Source organism: Pleuronectes platessa, chromosome 13, assembly GCF_947347685.1.
Source record: "Pleuronectes platessa chromosome 13, fPlePla1.1, whole genome shotgun sequence".
Taxonomy (NCBI): Eukaryota; Metazoa; Chordata; class Actinopteri; order Pleuronectiformes; family Pleuronectidae; genus Pleuronectes; species Pleuronectes platessa.
In genome coordinates, this window is record NC_070638.1 from 7,552,085 (window position 1) to 7,572,686 (window position 20,602).

The following is a 20,602-nucleotide window of genomic DNA, read 5'->3' on the forward strand; positions in this document are numbered from 1 at the left end:
GAGACGGGCAAGGTGAAGAAGTGCAACCGCGCAGAACCGCGAGGAAACGTTTAATGGAAACGTCAAAGGAAATATCACGTTGATTTTCTCGGGTTTGTCTGCGGCGCAGGTGAAAGTGCTCCACGTGGGATTGCCTGTCTGGCCGTCTCTCGTCATTGATCGTGTGTGTGTGTGTGTGTGTGTGTGTGTGTAGGCGTGCTTTGTTTTCATTTGCCATCCAGGCACCGTGCCAGACCAAATAGCCTCAGACTTTTCTTTATCCGCTGGAGCCCTCCTCTGTGAGATAGCACTTTCCGCGGCTCCGTGGAAAAGGCTCTGTCAATGTTTCAACCTCCATTAAGTCACAGTAAATTACGCCGGCCAGACAAATAAACAGCGTTAACTGGGAGCGGAGCGGCTGCTGTGTCACTGCTGGTGGTCAGCCAAACTACCAGTGGCAGATTTCCGTGTCCTCTTCCCTGATACGTTTGTTTGAGTTCCTCGAGGCGTCACGGCCTCTGAGATGTGACGTGTGCGCTGCTGCCACTTGCCGAGCTGCTTACGTTAATTTGATAATAACCATAGGGCCGACTGTTCCCTAGCAACATAATATTTGGCCGCAAATAGAAACTAATGGACAAACATTGGCCATGCTCGGCCACCTTCCAGACCCCACCTCTGGGCTTCCACGGCCATTTTTATGAATGATTGCTTGTGAAACGCAGCAGCTATATGAACTGTGCCGTAACACGGGACTCAGTGAAAAGAAAATACTAAACAGTTGAGGAAGTGAGTTGTTTGTTTTCACACTGGAGCTACAAGGTCATCAGTCTGGAGTCGCTTTCATTTTTTGTATTAAATATTATGTTTTTGCTTTGATTTAACACTAATAAATAACATCCGGGCTTTACTGAAACGTCTAATTTGGTTTATTTCATATTACACATGAAGGAGGCTCAGATCACACAGTGAGAGATCAACACAATACAAATTTAAACCTTATGTATTTCTATATTTTGCAGATTAAATATGCAGGAGTCAGCATAATTAATCCTTTGAGTTATCGCTTATAAAACATTGAATCATCAGGAAATAAAATATTTACATTAAGGTGGTAAGCTTGGTACCACACAAATGAAAAGAGTTATCATTTGAGTTAATAACTTGTTAACTCTAAGTTGAACCAAGTTGAATAAACTTACTTCATGTATGTGTTGTCAGTTAAATTTTTTTTTTTTAATTGGTCCAACAATTTAGGTTTTCCAGTGTTGTTAACAATTTATTATTATAGTTATGCAGTTGCTCATTTTTTATGCAAAAGAAAATTATTCTACTTTCTTCTATCACAGATCTTAAGTATCCTTGTTGGTGTTAGACCTCATGAGGAAAAGGATATTCCCGGTTCCAGAGACGCCCGCTGGTAAAAAAACTTTTCAAAAACACCTCTGAGCCACAACATGGAACCTGGCGACATGTTCCTGTCAAATCACCTTACTCCTCACTGGAGTGACAACAAATCCTCGACAGGAAATAGTATGTATATTGTATTTTAGTCGTGTTTGCTAAATATGACAGTGCCCGGCTGTATCTTTTTAAACCTGAGATATATGTCAAACAATCTTCAGTCGAGGAACAACTGGCTCTTACAGGCCGAGAAGTAGAAGTTGGAAAATACAGAAAAAGAAAGCAGCGTCTCCTTAGTTTTGAAAGAGTTTCGGCGTTATCCTCGAAAAGGAAAACTTTTAGAGTACCTGGTATTCAGCCCTCTTTTTGAAAACGATTGTTAACTTTTGACGACGTTAATCCATAGCTGGGAAACTAAAATGTACAATGTGGCGCTGGGGAGTCGGATTCCCGCCAGGCCACACTTTGCTCTCGCAGCATTGTTAAGGCCTCCAATCGGCTGAGGGTCCCTTATATGTTCTGCTATAATAAAGCGAGATCAAATAAACGGCGGGGGGGGGGGGGGGGCAGAGGAACTGCTCCGGGATCGCACGTGTTTTGGTTAACGCCAAACAGATGTCGGTCGTACTGTATGATTACTGCATTATAGCATGGATTGTATACCCACTCAGACAGGAAAGAGATGGCAGCTGGTAGCCATCAGCGCGGAGCCACTGCAGGCCGCAGCCGGGCCTACTCAAACACACATCAACGTATGCACATGTTTCGCAAAAAAATATACAATATACATGCCCGTGCAGCCGGATGTGCAGGCGCACGGGAGCATGTGGAGGCACGAACACACGCACTCACAGACCTAATCCCTTTTATCTGGGTAATCTGCTGTTTAACGTCAGGACCCGCCGTTCGCCCACTGCCGCCCCCTTTTTAAAAAAGTACAGAGCTTTCGGCTGAATAACGTAAACATCCTGATGTGACCGCTGCCCCGCGTCCTAATTTTATTTTTCATAACAGAGCCCTGGTTATTTCAGGGCTCTGGGTGACCCTGAAACCAGAAGTTTCCTCACTCCTCCTCTGTTGTTATTTAAGGACAACTTGTGTTTCCCTCACTGCTCTCTCTCTCTCTCTCTCTCTCTCTCTCTCTCTCTCTCTCTCTCTCTCTCTCTCTCTCTCTGTCTCTCTCTCTCTCTCTCCCTCTCTCACTGGGTGTGGTTTTTTGCAAGAGGCAAACTTGGGTGAATGATGTGGACTCTCCCCACAGTCATAGCTTTTTGAATCAATCCACACCCTTCAGCTAAAAGAGGAGTTTGGAGGAGGTGGGGCGGAGGGAGCGCTCGGAGCACACTTTGAGCTCGGTCTTGAGCTCGGAGGCTTTTGGAGGCAGCATGTTCGTACGCTGTGACCTGAGCTGTCTCTCCGCTGCACTTTGTGACTTTTGGATCTCGTCAGTTAAAGCCTGCAGAGGCTTTTTTTTTTTTTATTGCTACCCACTTTCTTTCTTTTTTCTTTTTTCTTCTTCTCCTTTTTACAGCCTTCACTCTAAGTCGTGTGAGTATAAGAATAATTTCTGCTCGACTGGCATTTCAGAGGTGAGTGAAGTTTGCAGGTGGTGGCTGTTGTTCAGGTGAAAATGAAAGTTAAGGAAGTTTTAGGGAAGTGGGAACTTTATAAAATGGTCTTTTTGTTGACTTTATTTAGCGGAATAGTTTTCAAAGTTTACAGTAAAGCGAGAATGTTGTCCTTTTTACGTTTTCCAATTATGAATATTACATCCCTCGGTACATTTTCTTTAATTCTTAGTCTTTTTTATATTTAAAGATTTGTTCTTTGTTACACAGTTGCTGTTTCATAGGGGAACATGCACGTGAAATGACTTTAGGGGTTGAGGCTTGCATAACAGAAATTAAAACATGACGAAACAAAAGAAGTAACAAATGAGCATCAATAATTGTAAACATGAGTTTTTCACACTTCCAAACAGAATTCCTGATCAGAAAGTTTGTTTAAATTTGATAGAAACTCTGATGACGTGGAAGCGTGAACTCATTTCGAAGTTTGTAGATGAGAAAATAGTGATCAGTTCAGTGTTCTACGTGGCGGCCTCGAGAAAGTTCAACTCTCTCCATTTTAACGCTGGCAAATGTAATTTTTTTTAACTTTCCAATCAGTTTCAGACTCGTGATTACTTTGGGCTCAGTTACGATTCCCTTTTTTTGTTTCGTTTGCAAAAACTGGGAAAGTTTCCTTTGTCTGCCGTGCCGGGACCCGGGAGCATAATTAGCTTCTCCATTCATCGGTTCTCTGGCCTTCCTCCGCTCTCCTCGCCAATTAACAGATGTTATTTTTCAAAAAGTCGGATTCCCTTTCTTCAGGTTGAATCTCACGTTCAGTGTCAGTGGAGGCCGATCATGCCGCACCGCGACTTTAACTAGAGGGATATGTTCGTTCGGAGATTCGGTTAATTCAGAGAAAGAACACTTGCAACATGTGGCTTCTCTGCTCTCAGTCGTCCTCACTCTGTCTTCCTTCCTCTGCACGTTGAAAGTTGGCACAGATGTAGGAAGTGGCCAGTCTCTTTCACCTGACATCACTTTTCGTTCACACAAGCGCACACTCACACACTCACACACACACACACACACACACACACACACACGCACACAAACACACACACACACTCGCAGCCCCCCCAATTCACTGCCTGCCCATTTAGCTTTTCGAGTCTATCTGGGTTTCCTCAGTGAGCAGTAAAAATCAAGCAGATATTTTCCAGAAGACTGGAGACACACACACACACACACACACACACACACACACACACACACACACACACACACACATACACAAACACACAGCTCAGACTCTAAAAACACACCTGCCTCAGCCTATATGTCGGGGGGGGGGGGAGTGTGTGACAGTCCAGACTCGGTTTAACTTCTCTAACAAACTGAACAAAGGGCTCCTGGGAGCAGCAGCAGCGAGTCGCTGTGACAAATTACTGCTGACATGAAAAGTCGTTGTACTCAAACGTGTCTGCAGCTTTTCTTGACAGGATTTATTTTTGCAGGAACATCAAATTTCCTTTTTACATTTTCTCTCTTTTTTTTTTTTTTATTCCAACGGGGGGGGATTTCTGCTTCATCGTCACAGAGAGAGAAAATAAAAGCAAATACATTTTTAATAAACAAATTCATAGTGAATCAACTTCACTATAAGTTTGTCTGCAGCATACTGTTCATTAAAACTGCTTTACATCATCTTCAAATCTAATAAAATACAACACATGAGAGGAGGTGCACCGAGACATCGTCCAGGCCCGGCTCACTGCATTATATCAAGCCTGGTATTTAATGGCCACGGAGGAAACTGTGGCAATTCTCGTAAATCAGATACGTCATGAGGCTGCTCCACGAATTGTGTGGTTTGTAATTTATAAACAACAGCTTGAAAAACTATGTGAAATAGACTTTTAGACCAAAAACTAAAAAACCACCGTAGATTTACTGGATTGACACAAATGAATAATAAGCAAGAAATCCTTATACATTCATGTCAGCGCCCTCAGTGCTCAGTAATTTTTGATTTATATCTGTCATATCCTGTTAAATGTAATATAATGTAAAAAAAAAAAAAAAAAAAAACGTATTTTCAAAATAACGGGCAATGACAGCTTCCCTAACTTTTCAATTTCACATAAATAAAAAAGTAAAATCTACATCCTGGCATTAGGTAATTTGATTTAAGACATTTATGTCAGCAAGGTGCTGTGAGAACAAGTCCAGGAGAGAGAGGAGGAAGGCAGAGCGACACTGACACAGACTGGGAGAAGAGACGGAGAGACCAGCGGAGAGAGAGAAAGCTGAGAGTCAAAGATCTGAGGCAGAGCTTAAAAAAAAACAAAAAAAATGGATGAAAAAAAAGATGAAAGGGTGATTCCAGCCGTAGTGGAGTGTTGGAAGAGTGTGAGAGGATTTGTTCTCTTCAGTCTTGTTTACAGGAAGTTCTTTAAAACTTCCACAGATGGCTGCATTCACGGACTTTTTATTGCATTTTTCCAAGCCCCATAAACTCACTATACCTTCATTTACGTGTGGGAAAGTATGATTGCTGCTGCTGCTGCTGCTGCTGCTTGGCTCAAGGTTCGGTCTCATCTCAGGCTTTTGTCAGAGTGGATTGCACGTTCGCTGCAGGATGATTTCCGCAAGTCTGGATATGTATTCTGTGTGTGTGTGTGTGTGTGTCTGTGTGTATGTGTGTTTCTGCGCCTCCATGTACGTGTGTGTCTACCAATGGATTTTAGCTCTACTTCATGACAATACTTCTGAGTAGAACTGTATGATGATGTTTGTGTCCAATATGCCCATACTTTTAAATAATTTACAAAATCCTCCTCTGTTGTATTGCCATCATATCATCGGCAGCATTATGGTATGAATAACAATGTAATAACTGGGTTAAAGATAAAAACTGTTTTTGCGTCTTTACTTTTAAGTATTTTTTCAAGAATTATCATTAACCCTTGATTAATTGATTGACAGAAATGAATTGTCAGTCAGTCACCAGGGCAGCGTTGTGCCACAAATCTTGATTCCAAGTCGATTCTCAGTTTGAGTCACAAAATAGGGTCAAAGTTGAATCTGAGTGGAGGCCCCCCCCCACCCCCCCCCACCCCCCCATTACCTGAGTGTCAGTCCCATGACCCAGCAAATCACACATTTCAAGGTGTCATCATCTAACAGCACTACCATGAACCTTCTTGTTGTCTGGGGCACATACGTGTCGGCCCTTTCAGTATATTGAACAATGTTACAGTATTAATATAGTTATATTTTTTTATGCCAGATTATAAATTTAAGTCCTCATCTCGATCTTCCAAATGTCAGTGGTCAAGTTCGAGTCATCACAGCTCCTGGACTCAAACAGATTAAATCTGTCAATCATAGGTTCCATATTTGCTGTTTAAAGGGTCTGAAACCTGAGGATCTGCGGCTCCTCCTCCTTTAACGTCATTGTTAGCTCAATATTTTTGGGGTTCGGTCTGAACATAATAAAACATTTGAATTACCTCAACACCTTTTTTTTTTTTCAATTTCAATAAATCTGACTCAACATTTTAATCTGTATTTTTTTTCAATCAATATATTAAGTTGAAAATACAGATTAATAGTTAGTGAATATCAAAAAAAAAAATTATACAATGCTAGTATGAAAGCAGCCCGGCTCATTATTTCTGTAAATCTCCTCAGGAGCTTCATAGTTAAAGGTTTCTGCTTCCAAGCACCCAAAGCATTAATTTGGCGTTCCAGTCCGGGCTGTATCCAGGACCCGGAGTCCACAGAGGGCTCTTTAAAAAGCTGCAGAGGCATACATTACCCAGGGCCCCATGTTGAGAGGTAAATACAGTTAAGGACTCCTTCAGGGCTGTTTTGTCTCCACCTTCACCGGGTCTGTAAGAGATTTAGTGGGAAACAAATCACTTCAACAGAAGTGACTTGGCGGCAGCAGCCAAACCACAACCAAATTATTTTTGTTGATTTATTCCACAGGCGAATGTAAACCGTCCTATAGCTTGTAATTAGGTCTATTTTTAGGCTTCTCCACTTAGTTTTACACATATGTTGACAATTGAGGCTTCATATGTAAAAAAAAAGAAAAGAAGATATATGGAGGCTGAAAATGTTCCAAGTGCCAGCAGAGCTCTTTAACATTGATCTAAATCATCGTGGTGGAGTTGGAGGATAAACATCATGAAACGTTTTTTAAATTTTTGATTTAAACAACTCGCAATAAGCTCAGGGAGGAACAACTCAGATCAAAGAACCTTTCAGAGCAGTTGATTCTACTGGAACCCTCTGTGATTAGGACTCCAACCAGCTACATGTGCAAATAAAGAAGTGAGTCCCAAACCAAGGTCTGCTACTTTTACAGTTGCCAGGGGGTGTCATTGTGAATTAACTGTATTAACATAGGACTTGTCTTATTCACACTCAAAGTCATTGACGCCACAAGTCGCCTTCACAAAATCACACACCCATACGAACAGTTCCACATTTTTTACAATCACACACGTATTCATTCACTGTCAGCAAAGGCATCAGGCGCATTGCAGTGTTCTTGCCCATGGACACTTCAGAATGCAGACTGGAAATGCCGAGGATTGAACAAACAACCTTCCAGTTAGTGGACGACCCACTCTACCTAATTGCAAGAGTTACAATTAGAACATTACAAATATTATTGGGAGTAGAATGTAAACAAAATAGCATAGTGAATGGTTCAAACAGCAAAAAGCCGTTAATTGTAAATGAATGAATTAAAAGCTTGCTCAAAGTAACTGATTAACAGCTTAGATAAAATAGCTTAATGAAATATTGTAATACTCCTTAACAGTTATTGGGGAGAGGAAAAACTTTTAGACAAGTTCCACCCAAGAATTTATTTAAAAATGAATTAATCCAGGGAGATTCACAAAAGCCTTTCCTGTCAAGACTGAACCATTTGTGTAACTTGTCCGTCAGTCACAGATTCACACTCTCTCCTCTCAGGCTCCTGGAAGCAGCCACATTCATTTTTGGACAGTGAGAGAAACCAAGTCTATTTTTCTCTTTGACTTCATCGTCTGTGACATCCGTGACTCTTGGCTGTCTCACAGATTTCCCCTCTGCTTTAGTTCTGCAGTGAAGACGTCAGCAAATTCTATAAACGTGTTTTCAATTGCAATTAATTCATGTCATCCGCGAAAACACATCGACATTCAAAAACTCCTGCACAACACTTCTAAGGCCCGACTAACTTCAAAGGACTGACTAACTCAAACTTCCATTGACCCAACATTTATGTAAACTGAAATTGTTTCCTCACAAATATCTGATGTTGTGAATAGACAAAAGTCGAATTTATCGTGATTTTATATTGCTATTATATATTTACTTCATTCAATTGCCTCATCACCTGGTTTGAGTCGCGTCAGGCATATTTTCATTAGCAATGGTGGTGAATACAACAATTCCCATGAAGCCAGGCTGCTTCATGCCGTTAAACCAGGTCTTACCTGTTTTGATTGCGAGACCCCTTGAAGACCAAGTTACACATCGTATGTTTAAATTGCTAAATGTGATGAAAAAGAACATGTTTGCTCTTGTGGATGAGGAGGTTATCAATCAGAGCTGTGGAGGAGCAGCAGACACAGACAATGGAAACCACTGGTTTGACCAAAGGACCAGACCTTCCAGATCTAATTTGTTCTGAATTTTTGTTGGAAAAACTATTCTGTTGATTCTGTTGCTTCATTTCACTAAAAGGTCCTGGCTCCTACTTCAAATACTTTGCGCTGACTTTTCACAGGTCCTCAAATTTGGCATAGGAAAGGTAGCTACCGGCTATCTAAAGTAAGATCTCTCCGTCTCTGCAGATCGTCTATTAAGCCGTGTTCAATTTCTCACTGTCTGCTCTTACGTCACCTCAGTCTGTTCCCTCTTCCTGTGTCTGTGGCACCGAGCCAACTGTAACGGCACCTCAGGAAACCCTCTCCTCCTCTCTTAAAGCCTGGCCATAATGCACACACCGACGTGGACACTGTGGCGCCACCACTTGTGGCTCTGGATCGGAGCCACGTTAGGATGTTGACATGAGGTCAAGTTACAGATTCCTCATCCAAACCCTTGAACGTCACGAGCAAAGCGGAAAAACTGATCCGAGAATCCCGTCGCCTCAGTTTGTATAGTGCAGGTGATCTAAAGCCACGGGTCAAACTAGGATAAAACAACCATGTGCGCGCCCTGGCCAATCATGTGTGCCCTTGGACTGCTCCCAGAAAAAGCGTCTAGCCAAAATACAGCACAGCTGAGGCTGTTAAAATCATGGGGTAATCACGAGAGAAGGCCCGCGGCTCGTAGCACTCCACACAGCTGAGGAGGAGCAGATATTGTTTGGCCGTGAGTGAGGGCTCCGCTACATGAGGCCAATCTAGGTGCAGAGTGTCAGGTTAATGCATTCCCAGATTGAGGCGGCAGCTGCTGATGTTTGGAATGGATGCTTTAAGACCAGGTCATTCCAGTCATTCTCTTGTTTTTCAAACATTCCTCTCTCTCTCTGCCTGATAAAAGGGTGGTGAGTGAAAACAATTTTCTGCAAACATTCTGTCATTCTAAAGAACATGCCAGCACTTGTGGATATAGGGATTCAAGTTATTGTTTTCTACTGAGACAGCCCAGTAGACCGGCTTCCGGTGCTGCTGCACACCTCTCACTCTGGTGTTCACTCAGTAGGATGGAAAACCTTTAGGGCGTATAGAGACTGTTGGCGGCTGCTTTGGATTGCCTATTCTCAATCTAGTTTTTCTCCCCAGAAATGCTTGTAAACTTCATGAGCGGTTAGGGGCAATCAGAAGAGTCTACATAAGATGTTGATTCAGGCTATTAAGGCTATTTTTTAGAATTTCTGTTATATATTGAATTAAAAAAATCATTATCGTGTGTTGCGCCCATTCAGTCTTAGTTGTTGCATGAGTAACAAAGAACGGAAAATTGAGAGACAACGGAAACAAGCAGTGTGTGGAGGGCATTACTCATGTATGCTGTTATTGAGTGGCTCAGAGGGATGGTACCGCGTCCAGGCCACTGTTTGCTCATCGATCTGTCAAACAGCCAGAGCCCAAGAGCACAAGGAGCAAACACATTTCATTCTGGCTGAAATGTAAGACTTTGTTTTAATGCTGCCATGTGAGTGTGATTTTTAGAGACATGTGATCAACCCTTCGAGGTTAAAATCAGGGATGATTTGAAATGTTGTGCCCCCATTAGCTTCAAATAGCTTTTTGTCACTTTAGGTGTGTCCGAAACAAATCCTGCAGATGGAAGTAGGTGCTCTACAGTCCCTCATGTGCAGGTTGGTCACTCAAGCCACCATTAATGCAGTGCAGTGGTACTGCATTAGCGCACATCACTGTCCAAAAATACCTCTCCAGGTTGGCAGTTAGCAGTCAGAGAGAGTGCAAGGGAGATGGGGAGCATGGATAGAGACAAGCAAACAGCACCGGGGCTGTGGAGTTAGTGTGACTGGCTGTCAAAGCTGAGCCCAGAAACAGACCATAGCTCAGGGCTATTATCGTCAGGCAGCTGTGAAAGTTTGAGACTGTCAATAGAAACACCGCTCCACTAGAACTTATAGAACAAGACATTGACATTAAACCTTCAGTGAGAGGTTGTTTGGCCTCTTGGGGGCAGCAGAAACATGCTTGGAACATAATGCAGACATGTTAGCGCCAAAATTAACTTATCCAAAGAGTCATATCTGTGGCCACGTGACTAATGTTAAGTCCATGATTTGCTCTCCTTGCTGTGATCTGATGATATCTTGCGCTTTGGCAGCTAAATGCTCAACTGTGTAAGGTAGCTGCTAACTTCGTGTGTCTACAGTAACGTGGGATAGGTTTTTAGAGATGTATCGCTTAAAACGGCTGAGTGCTACATCTGGACATTATGCTAATGAGTGAAGCGAGATTGACTGGCACAGAGGAAAACCAAAACAATGAGCCGATAGATGCAGATCTTAAATATTTGTGGGCTTGTCATTATGAACAACTCCTTTGACAGAGTATCCTTGGATCCACTGTTTATTTAATAAATATAGATTTTAGCAACTTTAATAGTTGTTTGTTGATCTCTGACATTCGTTTTATGCGTGTCCTTTTCTGTGCAGAAGTGTCCTTTTAGTTGTATTTACCTCCTTTTTTATTTGGGTGTAGAGTTATTCATGTATGGGCGTGATCGCTGGCCACGGACATTAACTGGATTTTAAGAATAAGAACAAGAATAAGAATATTGACCATCTTATCCTTTTGCTGTAAAATAGTGTGTCTGTGTGTGTGTGTGTGTGTGTGTCGACTCTTTAGTAGACTCACATAGGTCACCTGGCACCACCCACCTTGCTCTCTGCATGCATTACAGTAAACTCTGTTTGAATGAGCCTTCTAGCGATTCTCAAAGTTCTGGTCTGCTTCAGCAGGAGAAGTCAACAGAGGATATCAGTGTCGAGGTGAAAGGGAGCCTGCTGGTGACTCTGGGCTGTTCGCTCATATTTCCTGTTCTATCAAACACTGTGTTGAGATAAATATGTGCGAGAAGCGGCCACGTGCAGCCCTTGACTCCTATTTCTGTGGATGTCATCTTACTTAGAATCAATTATTCCACAAAGACAGTCTGTTTTAAAAACCTGTTTCAAAGTACTAAGAACAGTTTGCCTCATCATTCGAGTGTCTTTCGAAACAAAAGAGGCCTTTCTGCCTAATTGACAGTGTTGCTGCCCAAAACCTCCCAAGCTCTTCTCGGCTACATCTCACTTTTTCTCTTTCTTTCTTCACTAGTTCATTTGAGAGCTGAGTAACAGGAAGCTCGTGGTGACAAACGCAGGAACACCACATGTAGCTTTACTCAGACAGACAAGTTACCAAGTGCGAAAATAAACACACTATTTACTCTTTATATAGTAAAAGCTGCCTTAAACACCTGAGACAAACACACTCCTTCAAATCCAAAGGATCATATCGAATACGTCCGTTCTTGTCCTTCAGTGGAAAATTACACTTCTCTGTCAAATTCCCGGTATAAGGTGAACCTGAACCTGAACTGATTTGACCTGTGGCTGTGCCTGGTTAGTATTTAAAAGTGTGTGTGTGTGTGTGTGTGTGTGTTTCCCATTATTACAGAGTGATGAGGGAGAAAATGCTGATGTGTGCTCAGACACACACCTGCAGGTTCTGCTCCTTCTCTCTCTGTTCTCACCTGCATTCACCTCAAAATGCATCTTTCTTTCCAAGTTATATATTTCCACTCTCAGTTCTCTCACTCCTCCTCTTCCTCCTCCTCCTCCTCCTCCTCTGTGTCTGCATCTTCCCAAACAGGATACCGACTGAGTGGTTGGTTTAGCTGGAGGGATTCCTGGCAGAGTGATTTGGTTGTGATGTAATGTAAATCACATTGCCAGGGATTTCCAACCAGCTACAGCTGAATCCCACGCTATAGTCTCCTACACATGACGACTGTTATGCAACGCAAGTCACTGCTAAAAAACTTTCTTTAATGTTAAATCAACTGATCTCCTTAGAACCACCTAAAATAACAAACCACCCTTGAGAAGAATTTATTTAATTAAAAGGTTCAGTGTGTAAGATTTAGGTGAAAGGGATCTACTTAAAGGAAATTTCATATAAAGTAATCCTAGTGATGTTTGAGGATGGAGTATCTAAATTGTGGATTTCTTTGCCTGCATGATTTTTTTTACAGCAGTCCAGGCTGGACAAACGTAACACCTTTTGAGTTTACCACAGTTTCTCTTTCATATTTTGAAGGGGAGGGTGAGGTGAGGGGTATTCAGCTGCAACATGTAACCTCACCACTAGATGTCACTAGATTCTACACACTGAACCTTTAATGTATTCATCATGTCCAGGTCGATGTCCCATGACATCAAGGAGGCAGGATGTATGACCTATGCTCCACCAGGTAGCCATCAGAATGCTTTTGGGGAGAATAATGTACATGAATAATTTATTAAATGTTGAACTAGTATTTTGTATAGTATCCATGTCTATTACTCAAAAGAGAATGTTCAACCAGAGAAGGTAAATCGGTGCCCTGGGGGTGCAGATACCTTCAGTATGTGTTGACCCACAGTTTTGTGGAGGTGCAGGACTTGGCTCGCTCCGTGAACAGTTCAGTGAAAGCCTGTGTTCACAGTGGCTAAGTTCCGCTCCTCACAAGCCTTTCCAGCTTTTCACGCCCATTGTTATGACAGCTGAAAGAAGTCAACATGGATACAAAAGGTCTCTATGATAATACGTGTTGCTACAACGCACTGCACAGCATTGTAAAATGATTATTTTCAAGGAGATGAACATAGTCAATGTTTTGTATCTTCCTACTTCCTTTCTCCGTTATAATGAGCGTGTTTTGCTACACAGTCCTATTGCTTGTATTGTGTTCATAGCACAATAGACGGAAAATATGTTGGACAGACGTTCGGGAATGCACTCACTTTCCTCTCTGACCTTCTCTTTATCTTTTCCTTGACATCAGATGGAGGAACAACAGTGATCTCGTGATGAAGTTGAAGATGAGGATCCCGAGAGAAAAAGGAACAGAGGGGTGAGAGAGGAGGGGGAGGTGGGAGGAGGCAGAGAGGGCTAACTCATACAGGAAGGAAGTAAAGGAAATGTCTCGATGGGAAAACAAGTAGCGATGTAATTGTGAACCCTGAGCTCATTTACTGTCTGGGTGGTCATGAAAGGAAATTGTATGTGTATCTACACGCAAACAAGCAGCCGGTCATGTGCTCGGGGAAAAAATGACTCTTGTGAACGGTGCGTGATCACATACTGTGAACATTGTTGTTTTTAAATGCTCCCAGACTGTACTGTTTGGGTGGAATCATACCGAGATTCCCAGTTATATATTAACAAGCAACAACTTTATTCAATCACTGGCCAAATAAAGAATACTATACAGCCCAATCTAACTCATCTTCAATACAAAGCGAAAGAAGTAGCTATTGGACATTGGAAAACATAAGTTTGGCAAAGTACTCAATTTATATTTATTATATAAAGCAAATCTGACCCCGTGTACCTCACACTGTGACCATTAAACATACTCCAACAAGGTCACTAGGATTATCACAGGGCATATAACCAATAACCCCAAATTTACCAATTTTTATTGAGTTGCCGATTGGCAGTGTAAAATATATAACAATACTATGATATGTGGCGTCATGAGAAAGAGTGAAATAAAAGTACAAGGAAGAGTTTATAATGACGAAGAAATACATTTAATAAAAGATGAAAACTGAAAAACTCAGAGCATCGGCGTCAAACGTCTTAATTTGGAAAGAAGAAACTTTTTAAGGTAGTGGAAGATCAGCCTATCACGTGATTGTTTCGTCCGCATGTTAATTCACGACACTTTGTTGCTAGCAGACAAAAATTATCAGTGTTTATTTCTCTTTTGAGTCTCGAGTAGGTAAAGTTGAGGGACATTTGTATTCAGTGTACGTGTTGTTTGCTTCCCCGTGTGGTGACTACAGGGTGGTGCAGGTGCCTGGGCTCAACCTCCTGTGCCTACTGAGCTGATTACAGTTAGATGTTCAACAAGCACTGGCTCAGTTCAGCAGGAACCGGAGTTAGGCCCTTTAGAAACAGCGGCGGGTTGGTGCTCAACCTGAAGTCACCCTGCTCCATTCATACTGTTGTGCGTTTTGTCCCACACTGAAGTTATCATTCTTTCTTTACTGCCCCGAAAAAGAAGTAACAGCCAGTGAGTAATGATTATTAATCAGAGCTGAGGAAGCACAGGGGTCAAATACATGTAGCCACACAACCTCTCAGAATTTGTACTTTAAAGCTCCTGATGGAGGAAATCTGCTTCTGTTGGTTTGGTATTACTGAAAGATCACAGGAGCAGAGTTTTTCCAGTTGCATTCTTCACATGCTACTGACCAACGGTACTGGAGCCGCATTTCCGTTTAAATGATTTACATAAGTCATTGAAGTTGTTCTTTTATTTGTGTTTGTAAGTGATTCGCCCTCCAGAGTTGAGGAGAGAGCTAACTGTTATATTTGTTTGTGGGGTGAAGTTGTTGTTCCAGTTTCAGCGTCAACGGATGATGGGGATCTGCTTTGTAAAGATAAAACTCGATGGCCTCAAGCCACTGCATCATGTGTTTGTACTTTGTGTAATTTTTTGCAATAAAATTCTCAGCACCAGTGAACCAGATGCTCCTTGGATTTATTTTTGGTGTGAAGGCTGCAAATCTGACACAATTCTCTCGGCTCTCATTGAGGTGAAGGACCAGGACAAAGGGGAAGAGGAGGTTCCAGGAGAAACCCACACTAATGGTGTTTTGCTTGTAGACTGCGAGAGACTCCTCCTCCTTCATAAAATCCTGAATTGCAGCGTAGTGCTTAGACAAAGATTCGAACGAGATGTATGATGCTTCTTCAGGTCTTTTTCTCTGGTGTGTTATATTGGTTTTTGTTTAAAAGCTCTGCAAAGTTACAAAGGCCACAGTAAAGCACAAGAGTATATTGAGGGATCGTGATGACATCATACTGCTCCACATTTTCATAACCCATGCTAACCGGCTAGTCTGGCACAACCCCCCCCCCCCCAATAAAGCCAGGGGTACGTTCTATCTCAAAAGCTCATGGGCAAAGTCAGTGACTAATATTACGTATAAATAGACAGGAGCTAAAAGCAAGCGTTTCAGACAGAGGCTGAAAAGAGGAGCTGCAGCGATGGACAGTTTGAGGAAAGTGATGCGTTTTCTGAATATTCCAGCATGTAAACCTTATTGAGTAATAACCCAAATCCTGAGTAAGACAGTTATACGTCTCCTTTAATCCACAAAAGAGAAGAGGGGACCAATGAATCAGGGGGCAAAGATGATCAAAGTGACATCAGAGAGATGTGTCATTTGAAAGCTGTGATTATGCTCCTGATGTTATATATTAGCTTTTCAACTCGTCATCCTCGCTCCTATTCTCGACAAAGACTCTCCATCCATGAGTCATGGACCCGCTTTTGTGGCCTAGTGCATCCACACCTTAAACGATCCCCACTGATGTACACACACACACACACACACACACACACACACACACAAACACATGCATCCACAGAAACTCCACTCTTATATAACATTTTCACAGGAAGCCTTAAACCCACTCCCACGAGCTGAAGCAGCACCGCACCGAGAGGACTCTGTTTTCACCCTGATCTTTTTAAATAACTTTAATACATTCATTAATACATTTCCATTTTTCCCATATGCAGTGAAACAGTAAAAACACCGCTGTAACATTACGCTGACGGAGAAGCCCAAGTTCGCGTGACAACACATCATCTTCTATTTCGGAGAGAAACCACAGCGTGTGTGCATGTGTGCACGTGCACAATCAATATGAAAATAAATCTTTGAAAAGTGCGTGTCAGCCTTGTTTGTGACAGCCTCGAACCCGAACCCAGCGCGAGCTCTCAAATTTAGATAATTAGAGTAGACTCACACACAACTCCTCACATGACACTTCACTGGTGCGATTCAGCTCCCATTTCCCATATGTGATTAAACTGGGCTTAAACTGTCAAATAGAAAACACGCTATGACTGTTTTCAAACTTAAATATAGATCAGGGATTGAAATATTTAATTACATGAGTTAATGCGTCTCATATGAAAGGAGGGTCACAGCTCGGCATTTATGCGACTGAAGAGATTTCAATGCAGCCAATTTGAAATGAATGACTTTCCAAAGGTGAAACATTTTCGCATTTCAAAAATCCTTTTGTGGGTGTTTTCTCTTAGTCAGCCAGAGATGAGATAAACAAAATGCCGTCTGAGGCCATTTAAGCCTCTTTAATTGGTTCCAGTGAGAAAACTACGCTTCACAAACCTCAGAGACGGATTATAGCTTCGCTCTCCGACCTGAGTTTCTATTTGTGCAGAGGGTTTTTTCCTTCAAAGCTCTGATAGCCTGGTGCAATGGCTTTGACCTTAGCATGTAATTCTGATATTTTAGAATTAGGAGCTCATTTTCATGGTCACGCTGATGGTTCTGAGATGGAAAATAATTATTTGATAACAGTGTGCACATAATTGCGACAGGCCGTGACTCCACCTGTTAGCAACGAATCAGCAAAGCAGAAGTAGAAGTCGAAATATATTTGAGCTTTTTTAACCTCAGGGAAAATCAAACTCAGCACTAAAGTGGGGGTGCAGTAAAATGGGAATGATGGTAATGGACTGGTTCATTACATATATTACAATAATAATCTAAACAGACCCAGTTTAAAGTTAGTCATCAAATACCCTAGGGAAATGTCCAGCAAAACCATTACAGGCAACAAAGAAAAGATGTAAATGTGCAACAGCGTGACTACTTCATAGTGCCCGAAGGAAAACGAGCTCAGTCACTACAAGAAAGTAATTAAATGACAATGCACGTTCCGCACGTGAGTCAAGGCCAACAAGTTCATGTTCCCAATACACTTTCTTTCCAAGATATTTCTGCAAATAATACAGCAACAGAAAGTGAAATACATACGTTTAAAAAAAGGGCTTTTTTTCCAGCTACGCCTGGATCCTAAAGGCCTGGAGACTAAAGATTATATATATATATATATTCCCATAAATTATGTAGGATCATTTAATAGGAATGATATCATCCCCACATCCCTGTGAAGTCAGAAAATGTTGTTAAATAACATAGTAATGCATTTAGATTAGCAACAACCAACATTGGAGCGATAACCTAAAGCTTATCCAAACTAACCTTATTATATCAAAGTCATGGCATTGACTGACAGGGTAGGGATCCCCCCTCCCCCCCCCCGATTATTTTAAGTTATAATGGATGAAAAAAAAAAAATTCCTATAAGTTCCAGCTCAAAAATGAGGTATGAACAAAGAGATTTGTGATGTTTAAATGCGAGTCACTGTGCAAGCCAGTTGGAGTTTAAAGAAAAACCAGTTGAATCCTCTGGTGCCATGTGAAAATCATCACTTTCATGAGGCTGAAATATAAAACTGGAGCTAGGAGAGCTGACTTGTATTATCTGAAGAAGCTGAGTGTGGAAACATGTTGCTGAAGCAGCTAAAAGGCAAATGATATACAGCCGAAAGTGGGAACAGCTCTAAAACTTAAAACTATGAAACTGAAATTCTTTGTTTTAATGTTATACAGATGAACTGTGTCCTGAGATAAGAGACGATGGCTAAACTGGCTGATTTATAGAAATGTTTATTAACGTGGAAACGTCCCTGTAACTTTTGAAATGAATAAATCAAACAGTCGAACAGTTTGAATTTCTTAACCGTAGAAATTTGCTGTGCCAAACAAAGCGTACCTGATTGGGCAACTGTGTCATCCACTATCTCTGTCTCCAACTTTACCTCATTGACTTTTATAGCTTTATCCGATTTGACAATATCCACAGTAATACTCTTCTCACGCTCACGGGTGCAGATTCCAACCGATAAAAATCTGCATGCAATTAAGCCAAAAAACAAATAAGCATGTATTTGAGATTGAGTTTTTATACAAGTTGCGACCGGCAGTTTGATTCTTATAACTCATCTAGACACAGTCTGGATTTAATCTGGATACAGATGCTCACAAAGCCGGGTCAGAGAGAGGGAAAACAGACAGCGAGAGAAAAAGACTGATTAGGGCAGAGATAGTAATCAGAGTGAGGAGCCATGCAATGAAATAATCTGTTTGTCGCCTCGGATTCTGAAACAGCGACACGTGAGATTCACACAGATGACTTCAACGCCTCTGCAATCAGCTTGACACATCGTGGCAGGCCAGCGGCGAACTGGCTGATGTCCCTGTCTGTCTTCAGCGGAAGGCATGAGGTTGATTACTGCCCTGCGCGGCGGCTCCATCACCAAAACCTGTGTGTTTGTGTTGATTGCTGAGGATGTGATGTCATTTGTTTTAATCTCATCTGCATTTTCTGGCCGTCTGAGACCAAGAGAGGCAAGATTCTCTCCGTCTTCTCGAGCTGCTTTCCTCTACCATGAAAGAAATAAAGTCCATTCTCACTTTGCAGGAAGCAAATCTGCACCGACCAGAAATCAACCAGGATTTTCAACTCTGTCTTCCCATGTCTCCTGCTCTTCATTATCTGTAAGATTGACGTGTCGGTCGTGCCAAGAGTGAGATGAGAAAATGTATACTGTTGTTTTAATTAAGAGATTATAATTATAAATGTATTTAAAGAGCTTGACCTTGCAGCACCTCTGTAGCTCAGTAATAAACATATTACAATAGAAATATAAAAATAATTAAAGCCCTCAAAAAGCCAATTCATTTGCCTTCATAATAATAATAATAATAATAATCCTTGCAGTTTCAATAGGGCCTCCCACTGTCAGTGCTCGGGCCCTAAAAATGAAGTGGTCCGATAGTTCCAGGCTGTTTTCAGTCTTTATGCTGAGCTAAGCTAACAATCCGAGGCTTCATATTCAGACATGAGCATGATATGAATCTTCTTATCTCACTCTTGCCAGGAGATATAATAAGCACATTGTTTTGAAAGTATTCCCTGAGGGCAGTGTTGTAACCGGTACTTTGCGTACGCAGTAAATCAGTGACATTGCGTCACCGTTTAAAATCAATATTTCATCCACAGTTACTCAGATATTCTCAAAGTGAGTGAAACATCCCTTCACACAGTCTGACAACATAACTACCTGCAGTTCGTTTCTGCCTGTGCACGACATAATTCTTGCATTTATCACACGCGCAGTCAGTGAAATCTAAAGTGACACTGAAACTCCTTTGATGCCTTTCATTCTTCATGATTCAGCTGTGGCAGTTTGAGTGAAGCAAGATTTCAAAAGTGAAGTTCTGGGGGTTCAAACGTGAATTTGTAATGTTTGTAATAAAGAAACCCCCCCCAAAGGCTGTGTGGGCAGGGAGAAGAAGCACTCCCCCATGAGGCAAGACGAGGAAACACAGGGAAGGTTTATCAATGGGTGATGGATAAATAGATAAACGTATAGATGTAGAGACAAGATAGATCCCTATTAGTTTGAAAATACACCGTCTTCCTCATTTTTCTCTTTTTCAACCAACAACCTGGATTTTCCCTTCTTCTTCTTTTCTCAGGTGTCCTCAGGTCTTCACCACTCCACTACGGCTCAGGCAGTGAAACAAGTGACTAGGGTTCCTACTTTAGTCCGCATTAGCGCCACCTTCTGGATGGGAGTCTAGAGCAGTAGATTGGAAGTAGACAACAACAAACTATTTATAAATTCTTAAATCGATCATTAGAAGATGGTATATATTATTTGATGTCTTTATTAATCTCTTTATTATTTCTCTTTTTGTTGTGATGTTTTGCTTTTGGTCTTTTAATCCTGTTATTAATCCCCTTCTTTGTTCATTATATTTGTTAAATTCTAAAAATACATAAGTCTCTGGTTGTTTGCAGTTTTCTCAGAGTCCAGTTGGTTGCTTGTCTATTTTATAAAGTGTATAATTTAATCCTGTTTGAACAATTCTCAGACGGGTAATGACTTTCTCTTTCTCTCTCCTCCTCTCACCAGTGCCTACATGTTTTTTGGATTTTGTACAAATGTCTTCCGGTGTCGTTTTAAATCCTATTAACCTTGCCATGTTTGGTGATTGTATTCGTTAATGTGGTTTTTACTTTTTGCTT

At 41.5% G+C, this 20,602-nt stretch overlaps 1 long non-coding RNA gene across 1 annotated transcript; it reads left to right on the forward strand.

Moving 5' to 3' along the window:
• Positions 1-2,671: 2,671 nt before the first annotated feature.
• LOC128455319 (uncharacterized) lies at positions 2,672-15,147 on the forward strand. Its single transcript, XR_008341698.1, has 2 exons — positions 2,672-2,972; positions 13,458-15,147. It is a non-coding gene; the product is annotated as an uncharacterized LOC128455319 (long non-coding RNA).
• The last annotated feature ends 5,455 nt before the right edge of the window (positions 15,148-20,602 follow it).